The sequence below is a fragment of the Pygoscelis adeliae genome, unplaced genomic scaffold (assembly GCF_000699105.1).
Source record: "Pygoscelis adeliae isolate BGI_AS28 unplaced genomic scaffold, ASM69910v1 Scaffold96, whole genome shotgun sequence".
NCBI classification, from domain to species: Eukaryota; Metazoa; Chordata; class Aves; order Sphenisciformes; family Spheniscidae; genus Pygoscelis; species Pygoscelis adeliae.
Window position 1 is genome coordinate 1734813 of NW_008824935.1, and position 17793 is coordinate 1752605.

The 17793-nt window shown below is 38.5% G+C and overlaps 1 long non-coding RNA gene across 2 annotated transcripts; it reads left to right on the plus strand.

Annotated features, from left to right (window-relative positions):
- The first annotated feature begins 7485 nt into the window (after positions 1-7485).
- On the plus strand, positions 7486-17793 carry LOC103918090. 2 transcript variants are annotated; one of them, XR_663666.1, is made up of 3 exons: positions 7486-7603; positions 9539-9889; positions 17727-17793. It is a non-coding gene; the product is annotated as an uncharacterized LOC103918090 (long non-coding RNA). The 2 variants fall into 2 exon arrangements; XR_663667.1 differs by having other exon boundaries at positions 9792-9889.

Here is a 17793-nt window from a genome sequence, read left to right on the forward strand (position 1 = left end):
TTAGGCTGGTGGATGAATTTATTGGAATCATCCAAAGTCTAGGTTGTGGCTGATTATGTTTCTGAGGAGCACTTTTTCTAAACTAGTAGAAGGTTGTGCATAAAACTTCAAATAGTAGGGGTTTTATACATAAGGAAAATGAAAATAATCTTGTGAAAACAATAGCTAGAGCTAATACTGGGGGGAGAGAGGTGCGTGAAATTTGTTCTGTAAATCCTCCATAAGTGCACCACAGTTGAACTGCTCTTTAAAAGATAACCCAGAAGTTCATAAGCATTCAGTCATTTAAAAGATGCTTTAATAATAGCAATTGCTTGTTTTGTGGGAGGCTTTCCAACCAGTCCTCCTTTAGATTCCGTGCATGTCTTACAATGTAAAGACACTGGAAGCAGCTTAAGGTGACTCTCTCTTTTAATAGTAATTTGTGGGATCAAGGAAAAGACAAGCATACTACCTTTGTGGATGATGATGTTGGAAAGAGAATGTTTCACAATGTTTGCTAGAGTCAAATAGCTGTGCAGTCTCCTCTGCAGGCAGGCCTTGAGAGGCCATCTGTTTTTTATAAATGGTAAAAGCTATAGTTTAACAATTTCCTATGTTTTAAAATTGAAATAATAATTAGGCTTGTGTGTGATGTGGAAGAAAAGCATTGTTAGGACTCTGCCATAGTGACGTTGTGTTTTGTATCCTACTTTTATAGTAAACAATAGAATTTATTTCACTTCTGTGTCCCCTTCGGTTTGCCTTATGCTGAGCCATGGCTATGCTTCTCTATGTTTTATTACTATATTTGAGTGTAAGAGTGATGGAGACTCTTAAGAGCTGTTGAAGATCAATATCTAGCTTGTAACATTAAATCCAATAGGATGACTTCTCACTTTCTTAACTGGAATGCACCAAACACAAGTAATTCTAGGCCAGAGAAGTCGTCTAAAATATTTAATGAACTCAAAATAGTAGCTGTTGTTAACTGTAATAGCTTACTATCTGGTTTTGACTATTGTTTCAGTATTGTTTTAATTTAAAGACAAAAAGGAATGCTGTCAACTTAGAATATCTGACTTTTGGAGGGAAGGGGATAAGGTTACAGACTGTCAAAACAATTTCTGATGGTTTTTTAACATGAAGTGAAATGGGGCTTGACTTACAGAGTCAGAGGGGAAGAAATAAAATTCCAGTATAGTTCAGGATTCTTGAAATGAGCTTGTGCGCCGCTGTTGCCAATGGCAGGGAATAGAATTTAACATGGTCAGAAAAATGTCACTGGGGAAAGTACTCTGAAATTGTATTTTTTAAACGCTTTATTAATTTATATTTAGAAAACATTTTCCTTGAAAAATGCTATATATTCTCAGATATATTAAATGACCATGCTATTTTCAGTGTAAAGTTTTCCATGTTTCTGAATCTGTACAGAGGGAAAGCAGGGCTCCATATAGGAAAAGTAGTAGTCAGTTACTGCTTGAAGTGATCTTTTTTCACTGCTGTTTTGTTCAGGGTTACTAGATTCAAATGTGTTTTGTATAAACAAAAACTTGGGGTAGCAATTCCATAACTGAAGTAACTCATTTTTTTGAAAGGTGTCTTAAGGTTTGTCCAGACATGAAACCTGGCTATGTTGTCAGTTTCACAAAGAATATGAAGCTGATGTGGAAAGCTTCTTAACACGTCTCTCCATATAGTCTTTTCCTCCATAGGTCTTGTTTGTTTATTGAAGCACTGATTAAAACAGAAGCTCTTGCATAGAAAGCAGACATGACAGCTTAGATCTGTCGTGAATTGTCAGATTTGTGCTTGAAGCCTTTCTAAAGTAAGTAATGGCCCTAGAACACTGTATTGGAATCTCCATCATCCTTTTCTGTTATTTATAATCTTTTTAGTAATCATCTTAAGCTATCACTAGTACAAAAAGAGTTGGTGAACCTGGACGACCTGTGAGCAAACTTTCTTCTGGACAGTTTATTTTGTTCCAATTTCAGAACTGTTGATTCTTTCCACTTAGTGTTTATCCTCTCCTTTCCTTGGGTCAAAGTCTGATACTGTTACTGCAGGAGAGAAGCTGAAATGAGGCAGGAGAGGAAATGAAGAGTAGTGTTCTTAGTGAGGAAGAAAACTACAATGCTTTCTAAAGAACTGAAGTCATAAATTCAGAGAACTTAAGCTAATCCAGAGAATACTTGAGTAGGCAGAGCGCACTATTCATCGAGGAGCATTCTTCCTTATTCTCTTATCACAGGGTTCTGTCTTCTGTTCATTCATCTGTTCATCGTGTGGAAGACTTCTATCAGCAGATATGCAACGTTTTATTACCAAGTTCTGCTGTCTGCCACTAGTCTACTGGAATTATTTGCCTTTCAGGGGTATCATGACTGTCTGATACTGGCTGGCATGGGTAAAAATCAACAAGTATAAGTTGACCACTGACATCTGTATTGCTGAGTGAGATGGGGAGGAGCTTCTTTATATTAGTCTTAATTCTCTCTCCTTCTTTTTTTGTTGATGTGTGGTTTCTTTGAGCTCATTCTCTCCTGTTGTGTCCCTTCTTGGGAAGGGTTGGGGGGGAATGGGAGAAGCTTTAGTCTATAGTGCTTTTTCCTGAACTGTGTGAAAGTTTTTTAGGGTTTTTTTTTCTCCACCCTAAACTGTGTAAAAAGTCCTGCAGATAGAGGAAAACAATGCACGGCATTATCTAATCTTATTATGGATTTAAGGTGTCATGGAATTGGTAGACTCGCATCACTGTCGCTGAGGAAGCAAAGATTCCTAGAAGGTCATTGGGTGACTGAAAGGATGTACTTGGACTAAACTGCCATGTTCAGAGAAAGAAAGGAAAATTAGAGTGGGCTGATGTGACCCAGAATAACTTTTCCATTAAGAGGGAAAAAGCAATAAAGCTTGTTTGGTTCAACTGCCAAAGGGTAGTGCCTTCAAAACCCTGGAGACAGGACAAAGGTAAACCCAGCACAGTTAAAGTAGTAGCTAGCATGTAATTCAGTTGAAGCTGAATTTTTAATTCTGAATTTCTTCTGTGTTGGTTTCTAGTCATTAAATCTTGCTCTACCTCGGTGAGAGTGCTAGGCACTAGATATATCTGCTTCCTTTGTCAGCCAGGCACTGTTGTTATTTCTTTGCAGCTATTTAAAAACAATAGATGTAACATCTTGGAAGCTGGCTCACTTAATGTACACAATATAGCTTTGTTTTTGTCTCTTCCTTATGGGGAGTTCATTCCCTCTACCCAAACAGCTTTCTGCTACATGCTGCCTAGTTAGTGAGCATCTGGTATTCCTCTTTTTAGTTAAAGGTCCTTAGAATTGTTTGGTTTTTCACCACTTTTAAATGTTGATACAGTACAGAAAAGAGAGTTCTTGTTAGGCCTCTGCATGCACTCAGGCATTTGCTTCTGGAACCCACTCATAATCCTGACTGTTTCATTAAGGAAGAGGTTCTCATAATTACCTAAGTATGTTAGTGCTGCTGTATTTCTGCAGTCTTCTGCCTCTGGCCATGTGCTCCTCTTCCTCCTCATGCTGATACTTGGCTGTGTCTTATCTCATGGTGAGAGAGTTACCTGATGTGTGTATGTTGGGTATCTATTGCTGAGGTTAATTTTCTTTTAGTTTAGCTTCTTGAATCAGCTTTCTACATGAGGATATGAAAGCAACTACCGATGCAAAAGTTGGAGTAGAAAGTACATGTGGCAGGAGGTGGGCTTACAGCAGTTACCGGTTTAGCTTAGCCTAACTTCTAGTAAGACTGTACCTTGAGATGTTTCAAAGGAGGTTCTTTTAAGGTGTAGTTAGTAACGTTGGTTCTTAGCACTAGTGGTTTGGATAACTGATAACCTGTCTTGCAAGTGGAAGTTCTAAATTTACTTGGAATGTTACTGCTGATGAAGAGAAGACCATACTGGAAGTCCCATAACTGACAGTGTCAGCAGTGTCACCAGCCATGTTGCAATCCTAAAGTAAAAGAACATGCAATTAAATACTGATGTTAAAACCTCTATTATAACTAAATTAAAAATGCCCATCTCTTCCTTTGGATTTTCCCCAAATGCAGAGCCTGCTACAGATGTCGATATGACTCCCTTCACAGCAGTCATTCTGGTTTAATTAAATAGCAGCACTTGCTGACAAGAATATCTTTATTCTGTAGGCACATGAGAATACAGCAGAAACAAGAACTTAGCAAAGGTCATGGTAAGGAGTTTGTCAGAAAGTTCATGAGCGAGTCAAGCTGTTTTTCTGTGCTTTTTGTCACGTTTGCAAATTTCCTTAGGGGATAAGAGGACTGCCTCTGCTCATCCACTGTGGTGTTGGCATTGTTCACTGCTTAATGCGGAGCTAGAGTATCTTATCTGCTCCCTGCTTCAAGCATAAGTTTTGGGGAACTGCAACGGGACTGAAGTATTTTGGGTGAAACATGAATAATCTCATCACTGGTAGAGACTAGAATTTGAGGTTGTTTGTCAGGCACTGACTGTTTTTTTGTGTCCAGAAGTTCCTGAATTTGTTCAAGTTCAGAGGTCTCAGTAAAGTGGATTTTCTTCCAGTACAGTCCAGGAGAAAATCAAACCATCTGAAAAGATGTAAGCAATCTGAATGTCAGAAATTCTTTCTAATGTGCATAATGAAACATGTTTAAGTTTTCTTGGCCACTTGCTATTCTTTTCCACTCCTTTCTCATCCCTTTCTCTGCCACCAGTTTCTATAATAAATTTTAGGTAGAGTTATGAACACCAAGTTTTTCCTTTTATAACCTCTGCTATTACTGTCTTGTTGCCAGATACCTTGAAAATTAGCCAGAAACTCAATTGTTTGATGACTGTGTTCACTTGTTTTGAGACCTGCTTGTTTTTATCACAGAGTTCTTATATTTAGGCTTTGGAACATTTGAATTCTGCAAATTGTTGAAGCCTAGAGATGGTTCCTGTTCACTGTTTCAGGCATCCTGGCTATGTTATATAATAAAGAAAACTTTCTATTTCACTTGCTAAAAGCATTAAATGCTGCTTTACTTGGATAGCACTATCAATAAGTAGTTTATATCGACCTGTAGCAAAACATTTCTGGGGCCTTCGAAAAAGCAGGTGACTGGAAGTAGTCAGCATGGCTCTACTAAGGGTCAGTCATGCTTGACCAACCTGACCGACTTCTGTCAAATGACCAGGTCTTCAGCTGAGGGGAGAGCAGTGGATTTTTTTTATTTTGACCTTAGCAAGGCTTTTTACAGTGTCCCACAGCATACTCCTATTTACAGGCTGAATGGGAGGATGACTAGACAAGTGAAAGCTGGTTGAAGAGTCATCTCAAAGGGTGGCTGATGGTTCGTTCTCTGCCTGGACAGCAGTTACAACTGGAGCTCCTCAAGGGTCTGCTGTGAGCTACTCTTTCTTTTTTTTAATGGTTTTATCAGTGACCTGGAGGAGGAGGTGGAATGCACCTTCATCAGGTATGTGGTAGACACAGAACTAGGTGGCTCAAAGGCAGGGCGGCCATCCCAAAGTACTCGGAAAGGCTAGAGGAGTGGGCCCGTAGGAATCTTAGAGTTCAACATGGGCACATGCCAAGTCCTGCTTGCAGGATCAGTAACCCTCCTGCAGTGCTACAAACTGGTTGGATTGTAGTTCTGCTGAGAAGGACCTGGTTCTGGTGAACAGTAGGCTGACTACAAGTCAGCAGTTCACCCTGGTAGTGATGAAAACAAACAGCTTTATTCCGCTTTAGTTGGCATTTGTTCCAGATGTTCCCAGGCTGCATTTGTAATACTGTGGCCTGTTTTGCTCCCGTTCTCCCTACCCCCAACAAGAACAACGTTGATGAACTTGGGGCAAGTCCACCCAGATGGTCAGGGAGCTGGAGTATGTGACCTGTGAGGGCATGCTGAGAGCCTTTCGTGGCCTTGTTTACCCTGGAGAAGAGATGCTTAGGAAGGACCCAATAGCAACCATCTGGTATATACAAGGATGGATACCGAGATGATGGAGCCAGTCTCTTTACTGAGATGCACAGTGGGAAAACAAGAGACAATGGTCATAAATTGAAATGGGTGGTTATGTTGAAAAACTTTTACTGTAAGGATAATTGTTAAGAGGTTATAGGAGGTAACCTGTAAGTCTCTGTGGAGGTTTTCAAGACCTGAGTAGATAAAGCCCTAAGCAACTGGGACTGAGTTGAACTGTATGACCTCGTAGGTCCCCTCCACTCTGAATCATTCTTTGAAGAATCACCCATGGCAGGGACCTAAGTAGCCAAAATAATCAATACATTTTGTTTTATTTGGAAACTTTGTTCCTTGTGCGAGTGGCATTTATTTCTAGTGCTGCTAAATAAAACAGCTTGAACGTAATAATGTACTCTTGTTGACTATTTTTGATATTAAGCATTAGTTACTTGAAATCTACCTCTTGAATAAGCAAGGTACATTAACTGAATAAGCTCATTTCACCTAAGAAAGGCAATATATTCTTTCTCAGTGTTGAAAAAAGTTTTAGAACTTTATAGTGATCAATATGTCTTGTCTCTCACTTGCCTTCACCCATTATTCTCAACCTTGTAGTAAAACAAAGCAATTTGTAGAGCATTTGTTGTTTGAATTTATTGGGAGGAAAGAAGGATACTGGAAAAGGGAACTAAATCTCAGTTTCTCTGAGATGGGTTCACTTCCTTCTTTGCCCAGGCCTATGAAAAGAAGCTGTTATCCTGGATGCTACATGTAGACATCTCTAAAACGGAGAAGGCTTTAGTCAGATTCATGCTGCAGAAGTTACATACTGGTATATCTAGGCATGGTGGATTTAACTGTGATAGCCCTTCTCATGCCTTTGTGAGAAAAGCAACTTTGTTTCTTTCTCGTAACCATGATAATTTTTCGTTATTAGGCAGGTGTCTTTCTGCTTTTGCTTTTAAAGAAATCTATAGTGGCTAGTAACAGGCTTCTTTGTCATGGTTTCTGTGCTTTAGAATAAGTTTGAATCTCAACTTTTAGTCTGTCTTTTCCTTTGAGTCCAGAATCTGGGTATATTCTTGTAAACGATTGCATTAGTGTGCCAGACTTTTCCATCCTCTCTCCACTTACTTATGCGTATGCACGCATGTTTATATGCAGGCTCGCTCTCTGTCATGTGGTTGTACATATTCCTGGTTTGGAAATGGATTTGCTTAGACCTCTGTGAAGGTGGTACATATTGACAGTGGGAGGTTGTTTAGCAAGTAGTGGCCATTGAATGGTGTAGCTTAGATCACTTCATACTTTCATCTCCAACAAGTGAAAGGCATTCACATGATCTCTTGCTGCATTACCTTAGACAAGTCGGTACTTCTCTTACTTAGACTAACTTGGCTGCTTCCAGTGGTTTGTGTATTTTATTAGTTCCAGTCTAGAAGTTGCTATTAAGCAGCTCTTGAGCTATGGATTTTATTGAATGTCATGTTGAATAAGGAGAGAAATTGGTCAATTCTTCCATCTTACTACTTTCAGACTCACAGGCTCTTCTGCTTTATTCACCCCTAATATACAAGGAAGAGTCTCTAAAGTGAATCTTTATCAGAAGGAAAAAGATCTGGAAGAAATTTGACATGACTTTTGTACTACGTTCAAGGTAAGACTTTCAAAATTGTCCAAGATCAGATGACAAAAAGCATGAATACTGAGGCTTGCGAAATGGTACTATTTCTGAGGTCTTGGCTTCTTGCATATTATACTATTCCTACAGAATATTATGAATATTTATCAAGTATTAAATACTTCTGCATAATTCTGTGGAAATACACTAATGATCAGAGGCATATAAGCTAGCTGTGGCTGTGTTCCTTAACTAAAACAATTAAGTAGGTTGCTACACGTAACTAATGTTTAACTATGCAAAGCTGTCTTTTGGGTAGCATAGGTGTTCCCACTTCTAAAACTGATACACTAAGCTGCATGATATAAAATGTCTCACTAAATTGGCAGTGTCTTAGTAACTCTTTCTGGCTTACTGTAAGGTCCTGTGCTGAGCTTGTAATTTCTCTATGAATGCGATATTATAGCTCTTGAGTGACATTTCCAGTCAATTTCAAAATATCAGGAACTAATTATGAGTTAGAGGGCAGGTTTGCTGCATTTTGGAAGGAATGATAGATGCATTTCTTTCTATAAAGCCATAGCTTTAAGCACCTATACAGTTGTCATCTGTCTGCAAGTTCGATCAAGTGGTAGGAGCCATTGACATCATTCAGCAGAGTGATACTATTGCCTTCAGCTTCCATGCACAGTTTAACAACATGTTTAATAATGTTTGTGTTGTTCCTGCACCACCTCCAGGGAAGAGTGGAGGATATAACAAGGACTAGGGGGATAAAGCCTGTAGCAAACAAAGTGGAATTCCCTCCGGTGGGACCAGTCTTGGGGAGAATGTTGATGGACTGTCCTGTTGACTGGGCTAGCACTGTGTTCATGGCACTCAAAGGGAGGAACTGAAAAAGTGGTTCAGAAGAATGGAGAGGCACATAGCTATCCCTTGCACAGACGGTAGTTTGTGTAAGAAGGGGAATACAAGGCCATAGTATCCAGCCATAGAACAGATGGTGGAGACATTCATGTGGATTCACTCAGAAGGATGTAGGAGATGTTTTGGGGACTGGAAGGTACAAGTAGCACTTAATGTAGGCAGCTGGTTGCCTAATGCTAGCTCTTCAATTTTGGGGGGGTGGAGACCTACTGAAATTGGCACTCATTGTGCTGAATTCAGCACCTGTTTGAAGGCTCAGATCAGCAGTCTTCTATTCATGTACCTATTTCTAATTTGTTGTGACTGTGTGGTTCTGTTTTTTTATATAGTGGGAATTATCTGTGTAATCCCCAAGCTGAATGTCTACTTTTCTTTTTAAACTGCTAAATTCATCAGATTCTTTCAGTTGTCGTTCTGCAAAAGCCTGAATACTTGAGTATTCCTTTGTGAGCCTTGATATTATTTTTTTTATGGATTCCTAGTTTAATCCAGGCAGTTTGTTAAACTTGGTATAGAATACATGCAGGTTAAGCTTTACATGTAGCAAAGTGGTAAGACTGAGATGCGAGCTTTGGAAAATATAAATCATTTTAAAATATCTTGACATGTTGTCTCTATAAATGGGATGACAGGGTAGGGTGTCTGTCCCCTTGCTATAATTAATGTGTTCTTTTATGCATCTTTGTGCTAAGATGTTCCCATCACCATTCAGTCCAGCAAGGGCATGTCTTGCAGCCAACGACGTACAGGAGCAGTAACCTTTGGTGGAGCTGGAGATGGTGTCTTAAGCTGTGTTATCTGAATTTGCCTGCAGCTGATGTCTGACCTGATGAATAGCATAAAATGAATGTTGAATTATTAACATGCTTGCTTCCCGGAATCCTTTTTGCTGTCAAGTCCATGTAGACCTATCATTACTGCATTGACTGTCTGTAATGCCCTTAAGCACCCTCTCTAATATTGATTTCTTAAGAACTGGCATGGTCTTCTTGCATGTTAGTTTTAACGTTCTTATTGATAAAATTGCCCTTTGAATTTTTGCAGGTATAGTTCGACACATGTTGTGATACTTGCATAGTGGCAAAATTTAAAACAGTTTTTACTCAATAGATATATTTGAAACTTCAGCATTGAAAGATATATTGCAAATCAAGAGAGTTTAAACTGTATTGATTAAAAGTGAGTCAAACTAATTTATTGTGAAACTGAAGTTGCAGTATTAATTGGACAAAACTTTGAGTATTTAAGCTTGCAAGTCGCCAAATGGCTGCTTCTTGCCAAGTACTCCTCTGTTTAGATGACAAGTGAAGCAGTTCAGATAGCCTCAATGCAGACACCTGAAAAAGATTCCATGTGTCCAGGCGACGATAGTGGAGACTGCTGCCAGAAAAAAAGGTAACGGAAATTTGCTTCACTCTGCAGTTCCTAGAGATAGTAATTTTTTTAATTAGAGTTCAGACTTTTTCTTTAAAAGTTTCTCTAGCCTGATGGAAAAGTAGAGCATGCTATAAAACTGCAGGGGGGAGTACTGTGTTCTCTGAAGTAGTCTGACAAGCCATCTGTGATCTAAAACCTAACTTTCTATAACAAACTGTGGATTGAATAGTTGTTCATGTGGTTACAGGTATATTGATCCTGTTACAGTATGGCAGTATGTCATTACATATCATGTAGGATCAGCTGCTTCTCTTAAGCATTTGTTTATAACTGCCTTAAAATGCTTTGAGATATGCCTTATTCGACATGAACCAAATCAGTTCAACTGCGTTGATTTAGGAAGCAGATAAATCTGTGTTAGCAATAAAGGAGCTGCTTTCTAAGCAAATAGACCCTCTTAGAAATCTTAAGATGTCTTTACATTTCTAAGTGCTGATTCTTTTCATACTAGTACAGTATGGTTACTGAAGTAACTTTGCTAATAGGTAGAAAAAATTTCTTAACATGGAAGAGACTAAGGGAAGAAAAAAGGTGTTCTAAAACTGTAATTGAGGTCTAAAAATAACTGTATTTTAACAATTCCTATTTGGAGGCTTCAGTTCCTGTATTATTTAAATTTGTTCTTTTGGAAGATTGCGTGTGTGTAGGCTGTTAGTTGACATAACAGATGCTTGAATTATCTTTTTCCAAGTTGTGTGCTTTGCAGTAAACATTAAAATGCCTATAATGTAAGTGTTAATATTTGGCAGCTTGTAGTGCTGATGTTTTTATATTACTGATTTGAATCTGCTGGTGATTTTATTATGGTGTTGAATGACCTTTTTTTGCATTTAATTTAACTCCTTTTGTGTATAAACCTAGCAAGTGGTAATATGGCTAAAAAAGCCACAAATAGATCCAAGTGGTTAAGTAGTGTGGCAGAGAATTTATGCCTCCTGTAACTGTCTGCACAGGTACATCAGCAATGTCCAAGTTTATCTGCTGTGATGGCTCAGTTTTAGTTCATTTGTAACTGAAGACTTACCCTTAGAAGATGAGGGAAGAATAAGAACCTTACTTGCATTCTTGGAAAGAGGGGAAGTCCTTCCCCTAATCATCAGTATCATATATAAAGAAATAAAAACCTACTCTTTCTATCCCTTATAAACTTGATAAAACTTGATTTCTGTCATTGTCAAACATATCAACATCAGGGAATTCTTACTGTATTTTCTGTACCTGGTGCTAACTGAAATACTGTAATTTTGATCTTTTTGCTCATTTTTCACTCCACTTTGTGGAGTTTAAATTCCTTCTAAGTTTTGGATATACTCGTAGTCCCACTTAGGGTTGTGTGTATTATACATGTTAGGGAAAAACGTGATTAGTTGACATGCATATATTTTAATGGCTTAATTCCCCTGATAAGCAAAATGGGATGCTATTGTGCCTTTGAGAAACCTGTGTGGGATATTTGCTCTAAATACCAGATCTGTACAGAAAGACATGTTGTAGAAACAGGGTTTAAGCTTTTCTCTGTCAGGAGCAGCAGAAATACAAGATGTGGTATCGAAGATAAAAAAACCTCCTTATTGACTTCAATGGTAGTAGCAAGACTTCATTCAAAAGCTGACTTGTTCTAAATGAGTTGCTAGCCACTAGATGCTAGGGTGAGATTCTCCACCCAGATGAAAATTAACTTTTGAGAACTCTAGCTGTTAGCTGGCTTAAAAATCACTGAACACTGTTCAGAGAAGAATTAGTCAAGATAGCCTTCTGCAGAGAATCTGTTCTTCCCCTTCGTGAGCATTTCCTATGAGAGACTCCCAATGATACCAATCCTTTGAAAACTATGAAACTTCCTGACTATATCCTACAGCTAGAGCATCTTAAAATTTTGGAGCTCGGTCACCTTTGCTGTCTTAGCAATGAAAGTAGGCAATTATGTCAGGTTTCTTACCTCTCTATCCTATCACATTTTGAAGTCTGCAACAATGGAGTTTCTTTATTATCCAAATGCACATACTTGCTACAGAATTAACCGATCTGAAATCTGTTGCTTTCTCTGATTTTCCTGACAACTGCTTCTGTGAGAGTTCTTCATGGTCTTACACTTAAGACGTTTTCTTGAAAGGCTTAGCAAGAAAGGGCTAAGCCCTCTTTACTGCATAATCAACAGAGGAGGTTTTTATTTGCAAGATTACTTCTGAATTTGAATAATACCATAGTTTTCTAACACCTTGCTCTTTTCCTGGGGAAAGGAACGATTAACTCCGGATGCTCTTTAATGCTGCTATAGTAGCTGGAGTGGATGAGACAGTTCACTTCTGTGTGAAGTGAGGTGTGGTTTAGGGATATGCTGTTTTGGCGCAGAGGACTTCTGATTAGATGTGCCCTGTAATGTTATCAGATGACAGGTGTGGTAGATTCTTTCTCAGAACACTTAACCAGTGCTCAGGCTGTGATTTCTGCTTGTTTTAAGCAGATGGCTATTTACAAAATCTAAGTAATCCACCTGGAGTGACAGTATTTTTTTAAACATTGTTTTGAAGGCCAGATGTTCAGAGGCAACAAATGGACAGATGGTTGCAAACTGACTCATTAGCTATTGCTACTTAGGTGTTCTAGCTAGTAAGATGAGAATAAATTTACCTCATGGGGGAAGCACCATAGGAATGTGCTCAAAAGATAGGCACTTCAGTAATAGTAAACATGATCTTATGTTGCCCATGCAAATCACTCTGGTGTGTCTGAGCTGGAATTTTCAGTCCCCCCATCAGGAAGGTGGATGTTTGCAGACTCTGCCCTTTGCATTAAGAAAAAGAAACACAAACCCATGTGGAATATGAACACATCTTCCTCAATCTGCAACTCCTGGATTGCCGTGGAAGGCATATCTAGAACTTTACTTACACTGTAGCCATAATGTAAGATATGATAAAAGCTAGTGAGAGACTTTTGCAAGCTCTTCTCTGGAAAGACCTAGCAGCCCCAATAAACATGTTTGTTCAAAGTAGAAGTCCTTTGCTTACAATCCTTCTTTGTAGTTTAATTGGGATTGGTTGGGGGTTTTTTTGCAAAAGAACACTTAACACATAAATGCAGTACATTTTAACTCTTGAAGATACTCTTTTCTCCTTAGTTTGGCTGAAGATCAGGTAACTGAAAATGAACAAGTTTTGTACTTAGATATTTTTACTGAAGCATGTTAGATGGCCTTTCTCTTCAGCATTCCTGAAACGGGATGTTTGAAAAGCTGTCCAGCATAACTCATAGATGATTCCATACTTCTGTGCTCGAGTTATGCTAAGCATAACTCTCTTACAGGAGAACAGAGGAGTAAGTGCTTGTCAGCGATCTCCCAGTAGGCAAATGTAGATTGCATACGTGCATTCTGAATTCTAGAAAGGCTGCCTTTTGGTATTCCTTCATCTTCTGCTTGTATAATTCAACAGAGTTTGAGTTACTCATCAGCTAGATGAGCAGTCTCTGCTTCAGGCATTCACTTGTACCAGCATAGCTGTCTATGTGGCTGACCAACAGACATTAGCATGGAAACAGGAACCAGCTGCTGAGAGCAAATATTGCTTAAGCTACCACTGCTGCCAAGACATCTACATAGCCATAATGCGAATTTACTGATCTAAAGCTTACCGAAAAGAGAATTACAGAGAATTTAGGAATTAAAGAGCTGCCTTACAAATACGTATTAAAGATAGGTCTGCAGGAAAAAAGTTCAGAATAGCTTTTGTAACTGCTTTCTAGATGTATCAAAAGGCAGCCATTAGCTTAAGTCCATTAGCTTAATGGTGGACATAGCTTCAGTCCACCATTTGTAAGGTGATATTTAGAAGTATGGACCTAATTAGAATGCTAAGCCCGTAGTATTATCAAGCTTTTAGACTAGTGTAAAATACTAGTCTAATAGTGTGTTCCTGTTGGAAATTCAGCCTTGAATAGTTCAGATGACTAACTTGCAATAAAAGTTTGAACTGCAAACTTCAAACTGCTGAACTAAATTTTCATCGGAATCCCACGTAAATTTATTTCAAGGCATTTACCTTTCTAAGAAACCCTGGGTGTTACTTCTAAAATGCAGTGGAAAGATACTGTTGCACTTTTTACAAAACTGTAATACTAGATCAACTGCTTCAAAAAGGATAAAGCACTTAAATTACTTCATAGAGTTTTTAGTTTCGAACTTCTGTTCATTCTCTTCCCTTTCACTGTTGTAATAATGAACATTTTAATGCAGCTTCCACACTTGAAGAGGGGGGAAAAAAACCCACACCCACAAAAACACAAATAGAGGCTTTGCCTGGTCTTGGTTGATTCACAATGTTTTTGTATAGAACCAAGAACCACTTAGCAAATGCAGAGAGAATTCATTATCATTTTATTACAAAGGATGAACAACTTTCTCTTTAGGGTGAAAGCTGTACACTGTCTCAAGTAATTACACAGAAATTAACTCCTGTTTTTAGTTTGGGCTTTGTCATATATGTAGACTAAGGAAGAACTACTGTGTGAACTTGCAGCACAACTAGTGCACTCCCTTGGTATGCTCTTATATTCCCGGAAAAATCAGGTAACCTAATGAATGCCTCTCTTGAGAGTGATGTTATCTTACGTTTACTGTATGTTGGAAACATGCAATTCGGAGGTTGCAGTATACTAGCTAACCTGTGGTAGGCTTACACTATTGCTCTTTTCCTTCTCCCTCCTAGTATCTTTTACTTCTGCAGAATCTTTTACTATCTTCTGCGTGAACTGGTTTACAATTCTGGGGGATGATATTGGCAGTGGTGGTACTGTGATGTCATAAGGCCAATTATGACATACTAGATTATAGCTCTTTCTGTTGATGTTCAGGGAGTGGGTTGGTTGGTTTGTTTACTTGTTTTAAAGCAGCAATGGTTTGGTTATCTGTAAAAGGTCAGAGTTGTAGCTGGTAGTGGAGCAGAATGAAACGAGTGTTTTTCTGGTGCTTCTTTGACCAGAGTCTGGAAACTTGCAAAGGACTGGATCTTGTAGTGGGTTTTGTTTGTTTTGAACATTAGGATTCAGCTTGAGCATTATTAGTGCTTTGCTACCAAGGTTATTAAGTATGTATTTAATCATCAGGAAGACCAGCATTTGAGGCCTACCCTTCTGTAAAATAACATAGTAGTGTTCTTCAAATTTCTCTAGACTGTGTAATTTTTTTCATGTGCTTACTATTGAATATTGGTTTTAGTTCTTTAGCAGTGATTTACTTATGGCTTTGGCTGCATATAGTCTTTCCCTTCTGAAAAAAATACTGTAAACACGGTGAAATTCAAATTCTTTATTAGCCAAGGAATATCTAAGTTGTGCTCAATTAAAAACTATTCTACCGTAGAGTACTGGTGTCTTAGTAGCAAAAATTATAAAAGTTTACTGAACTAACTTAGTCCTACTCAAATATTGAGTGTTTACATACCCCGAAGACTTAAGGAGCCCAAATAAAATGCTTAATACATCTTGTAACTTCATTAAGCCTTTAATAGGAAGCATTCAGCTTTTTTCTTGTGATGTAATTCCTGGATAAAACAGTTTCATTTGTGTATGTGAGCATTTTCTGCACACAAATTATTGGGGGCTGGATATAATAGCTTGTTATCCCAAAGCTGTATCATGAATCTAAGTCTCTTTTCCTATGGGAAAAAATGCAGCTTATTCGGAGAAGTAAGAGTCACTACTGTGCGGAAGTAAATAGGAGTAATGTCCCCTCTTTGTGCAGTGTTCAGTGGTGGAGTGTATATCTTAAGATACTTTTGTGTTTTGAGACACTAAATACCTGCATTTCTTACTTCTGAGAATTAGTGTAGATAGAATTTGGATGGATAGGAGCATATTCTGAGGTAAGATGCTTTTAGCCCAAAATATCTACCTTTGAATCTGCCTGACTTTAAGCAACCTGTCGCTGGGCTGAAGGTCACCCTTGTCTAATGAATGCTCTCACATCGTCTGTAGAGTAGAAGAATTTGGGAGGGATCAAGCCTCTTGCTTCTGGGAAGCATAGTGATTTTCTTCCGGTCTGCTTTTGTGAGTCAGCCACTTCTAAAGGCTACTGGAGTAGCATCAGAAGAACTGAGGCTCTTGAGTGCTTCATCACGCAAGCACCCTGTGCCCTCGTAGTTAAGGGGATCTTCTGAAGGTGGGAGACAGTGCTTGAAGAGAGTTGCGTTCCGGTCATGCATTCTGTATTCATGCCCTAGTCACTGGTGTATTTAAGAGGGAATTAAAATATTTTGTGTAACTTTGTGAGTCTGCACTGCTTGTGTTTTTGGTTTTTTTCCTGAAATTCTTGGATGTGGAAACAACTTCTACTGATAAACTTTTTAACTTTTTTGGGAGGGCTATTGCCATGTAGTCCAATAGAATGATTTAGAATACTTGCTGTCTAGTTCTTTCAAAATACTTTTTCAGAGTTCATTAATGATTTAGTGGATGCTGCTTAAGGTGTAGTTTCACAATACTCCGAGCAAATCTGAATCAGCAGCAGCTGCCGGTTCTGCATTTCTCGCATTGGCACTTGTGTGATCCTGACTTCCTAAGCTGGTTCAAAGAGCTCAAGTGGCAGAAAATAATTGAGTTTTTCTGGCTTGATTTGATTCCTTGAACCATCTATCCTGTTGCGGTGCCTAAGAAGAGAGAATGTTGGGGAAAATACAGGGCTTGCAGCAGCGTAATGTTACAGGCATAAAACAAACAGAATCCCTACAATTCTTCTTCAAACAGTGGCAAAGTATTCCTTCTTATGAGCAATTTCTTGCTTGTGATACTTTCTGGTAGCTGAAAAGCACTATTTAGTGTTTGGAAGAGGCAAGCCATAATGACATGTTGTCATAGCTCCATTCTTTGATCAGTGGGCTTAAAGTTAAGGTCTGCAGCATGTCCCCTTTATCACTCATTCAGCTCATCAGAGTGCTGTAATCAGTTTAAAATCACCAGTGTTACAATAAGGCTTGTATTTCCCTCACGCCCCAGAGAAAGCTGGCTGTTATCCAGAATTCTTCCTGCGATAGTTCCTTCTACCAGTGTACTGTCATGGTAACTTTTGTAAGAGGCAGTGGTTTGTAAGATTAAATAAGTAGTCCCTGATCCATGAAGGAATTTGGGCATTTGCATCCTGTTCAAAACAATGGGTAGATGCCTAGATGCTTTTGTAGATACACACATCTGAATTGTTAGTTATCTGCTACTTTTACATTTTAAGCTGAATTTATGGTTAATTTTATAGAAACTACTTTTAAAGAAACATAATGATTCTTATTTCAGAGCAGCTGAAATACTTTTGCAACTGAAGCTTATTGCTTTTGTTTTAAACTCTTCTGCGTTTTTTACATCTAAGCAAGAAGAATAAAGAGCTTACAAATTATACATGCTGCATTTGGTGGGTTGAAGTCTTGTCAAACACTCAAGGAGTGTACTCTGTCATTTGAGCAGGTGAATAAAATTAAGCCAATAGCACTGTTAACCTTAGCAGGCATGCAAAAGCTATTCCTTCTGTTACTGAATTTAGGGACTTGAATGCCTGATAATAGGCTAGATGACTTTTTAAGTGCTAGTCTGTGCCAGTGAAGGAAATAGGAAGAAAAATAAATCTGATTCTCTGTTAGCATTAATCTCTAATATGGTGTTTAGAGAGTGTACTGAAAGGTCTTTTGACATCCAGTGTAGCTTTAGTTCAAGCACTTCTGTTTAGGAAAAAGTTGTATTCATGAAAAAATTCATGTACAAATCTGTTGTAAACCATCTGGAGTAGCTAACTACTTTCTTTGTTTCTTTCTAGGAAATACCAAAATAAAGCAGATGTTGTGTCCTATACTGTTATCTCAAGGTTTTGCAAGTCATTCTGT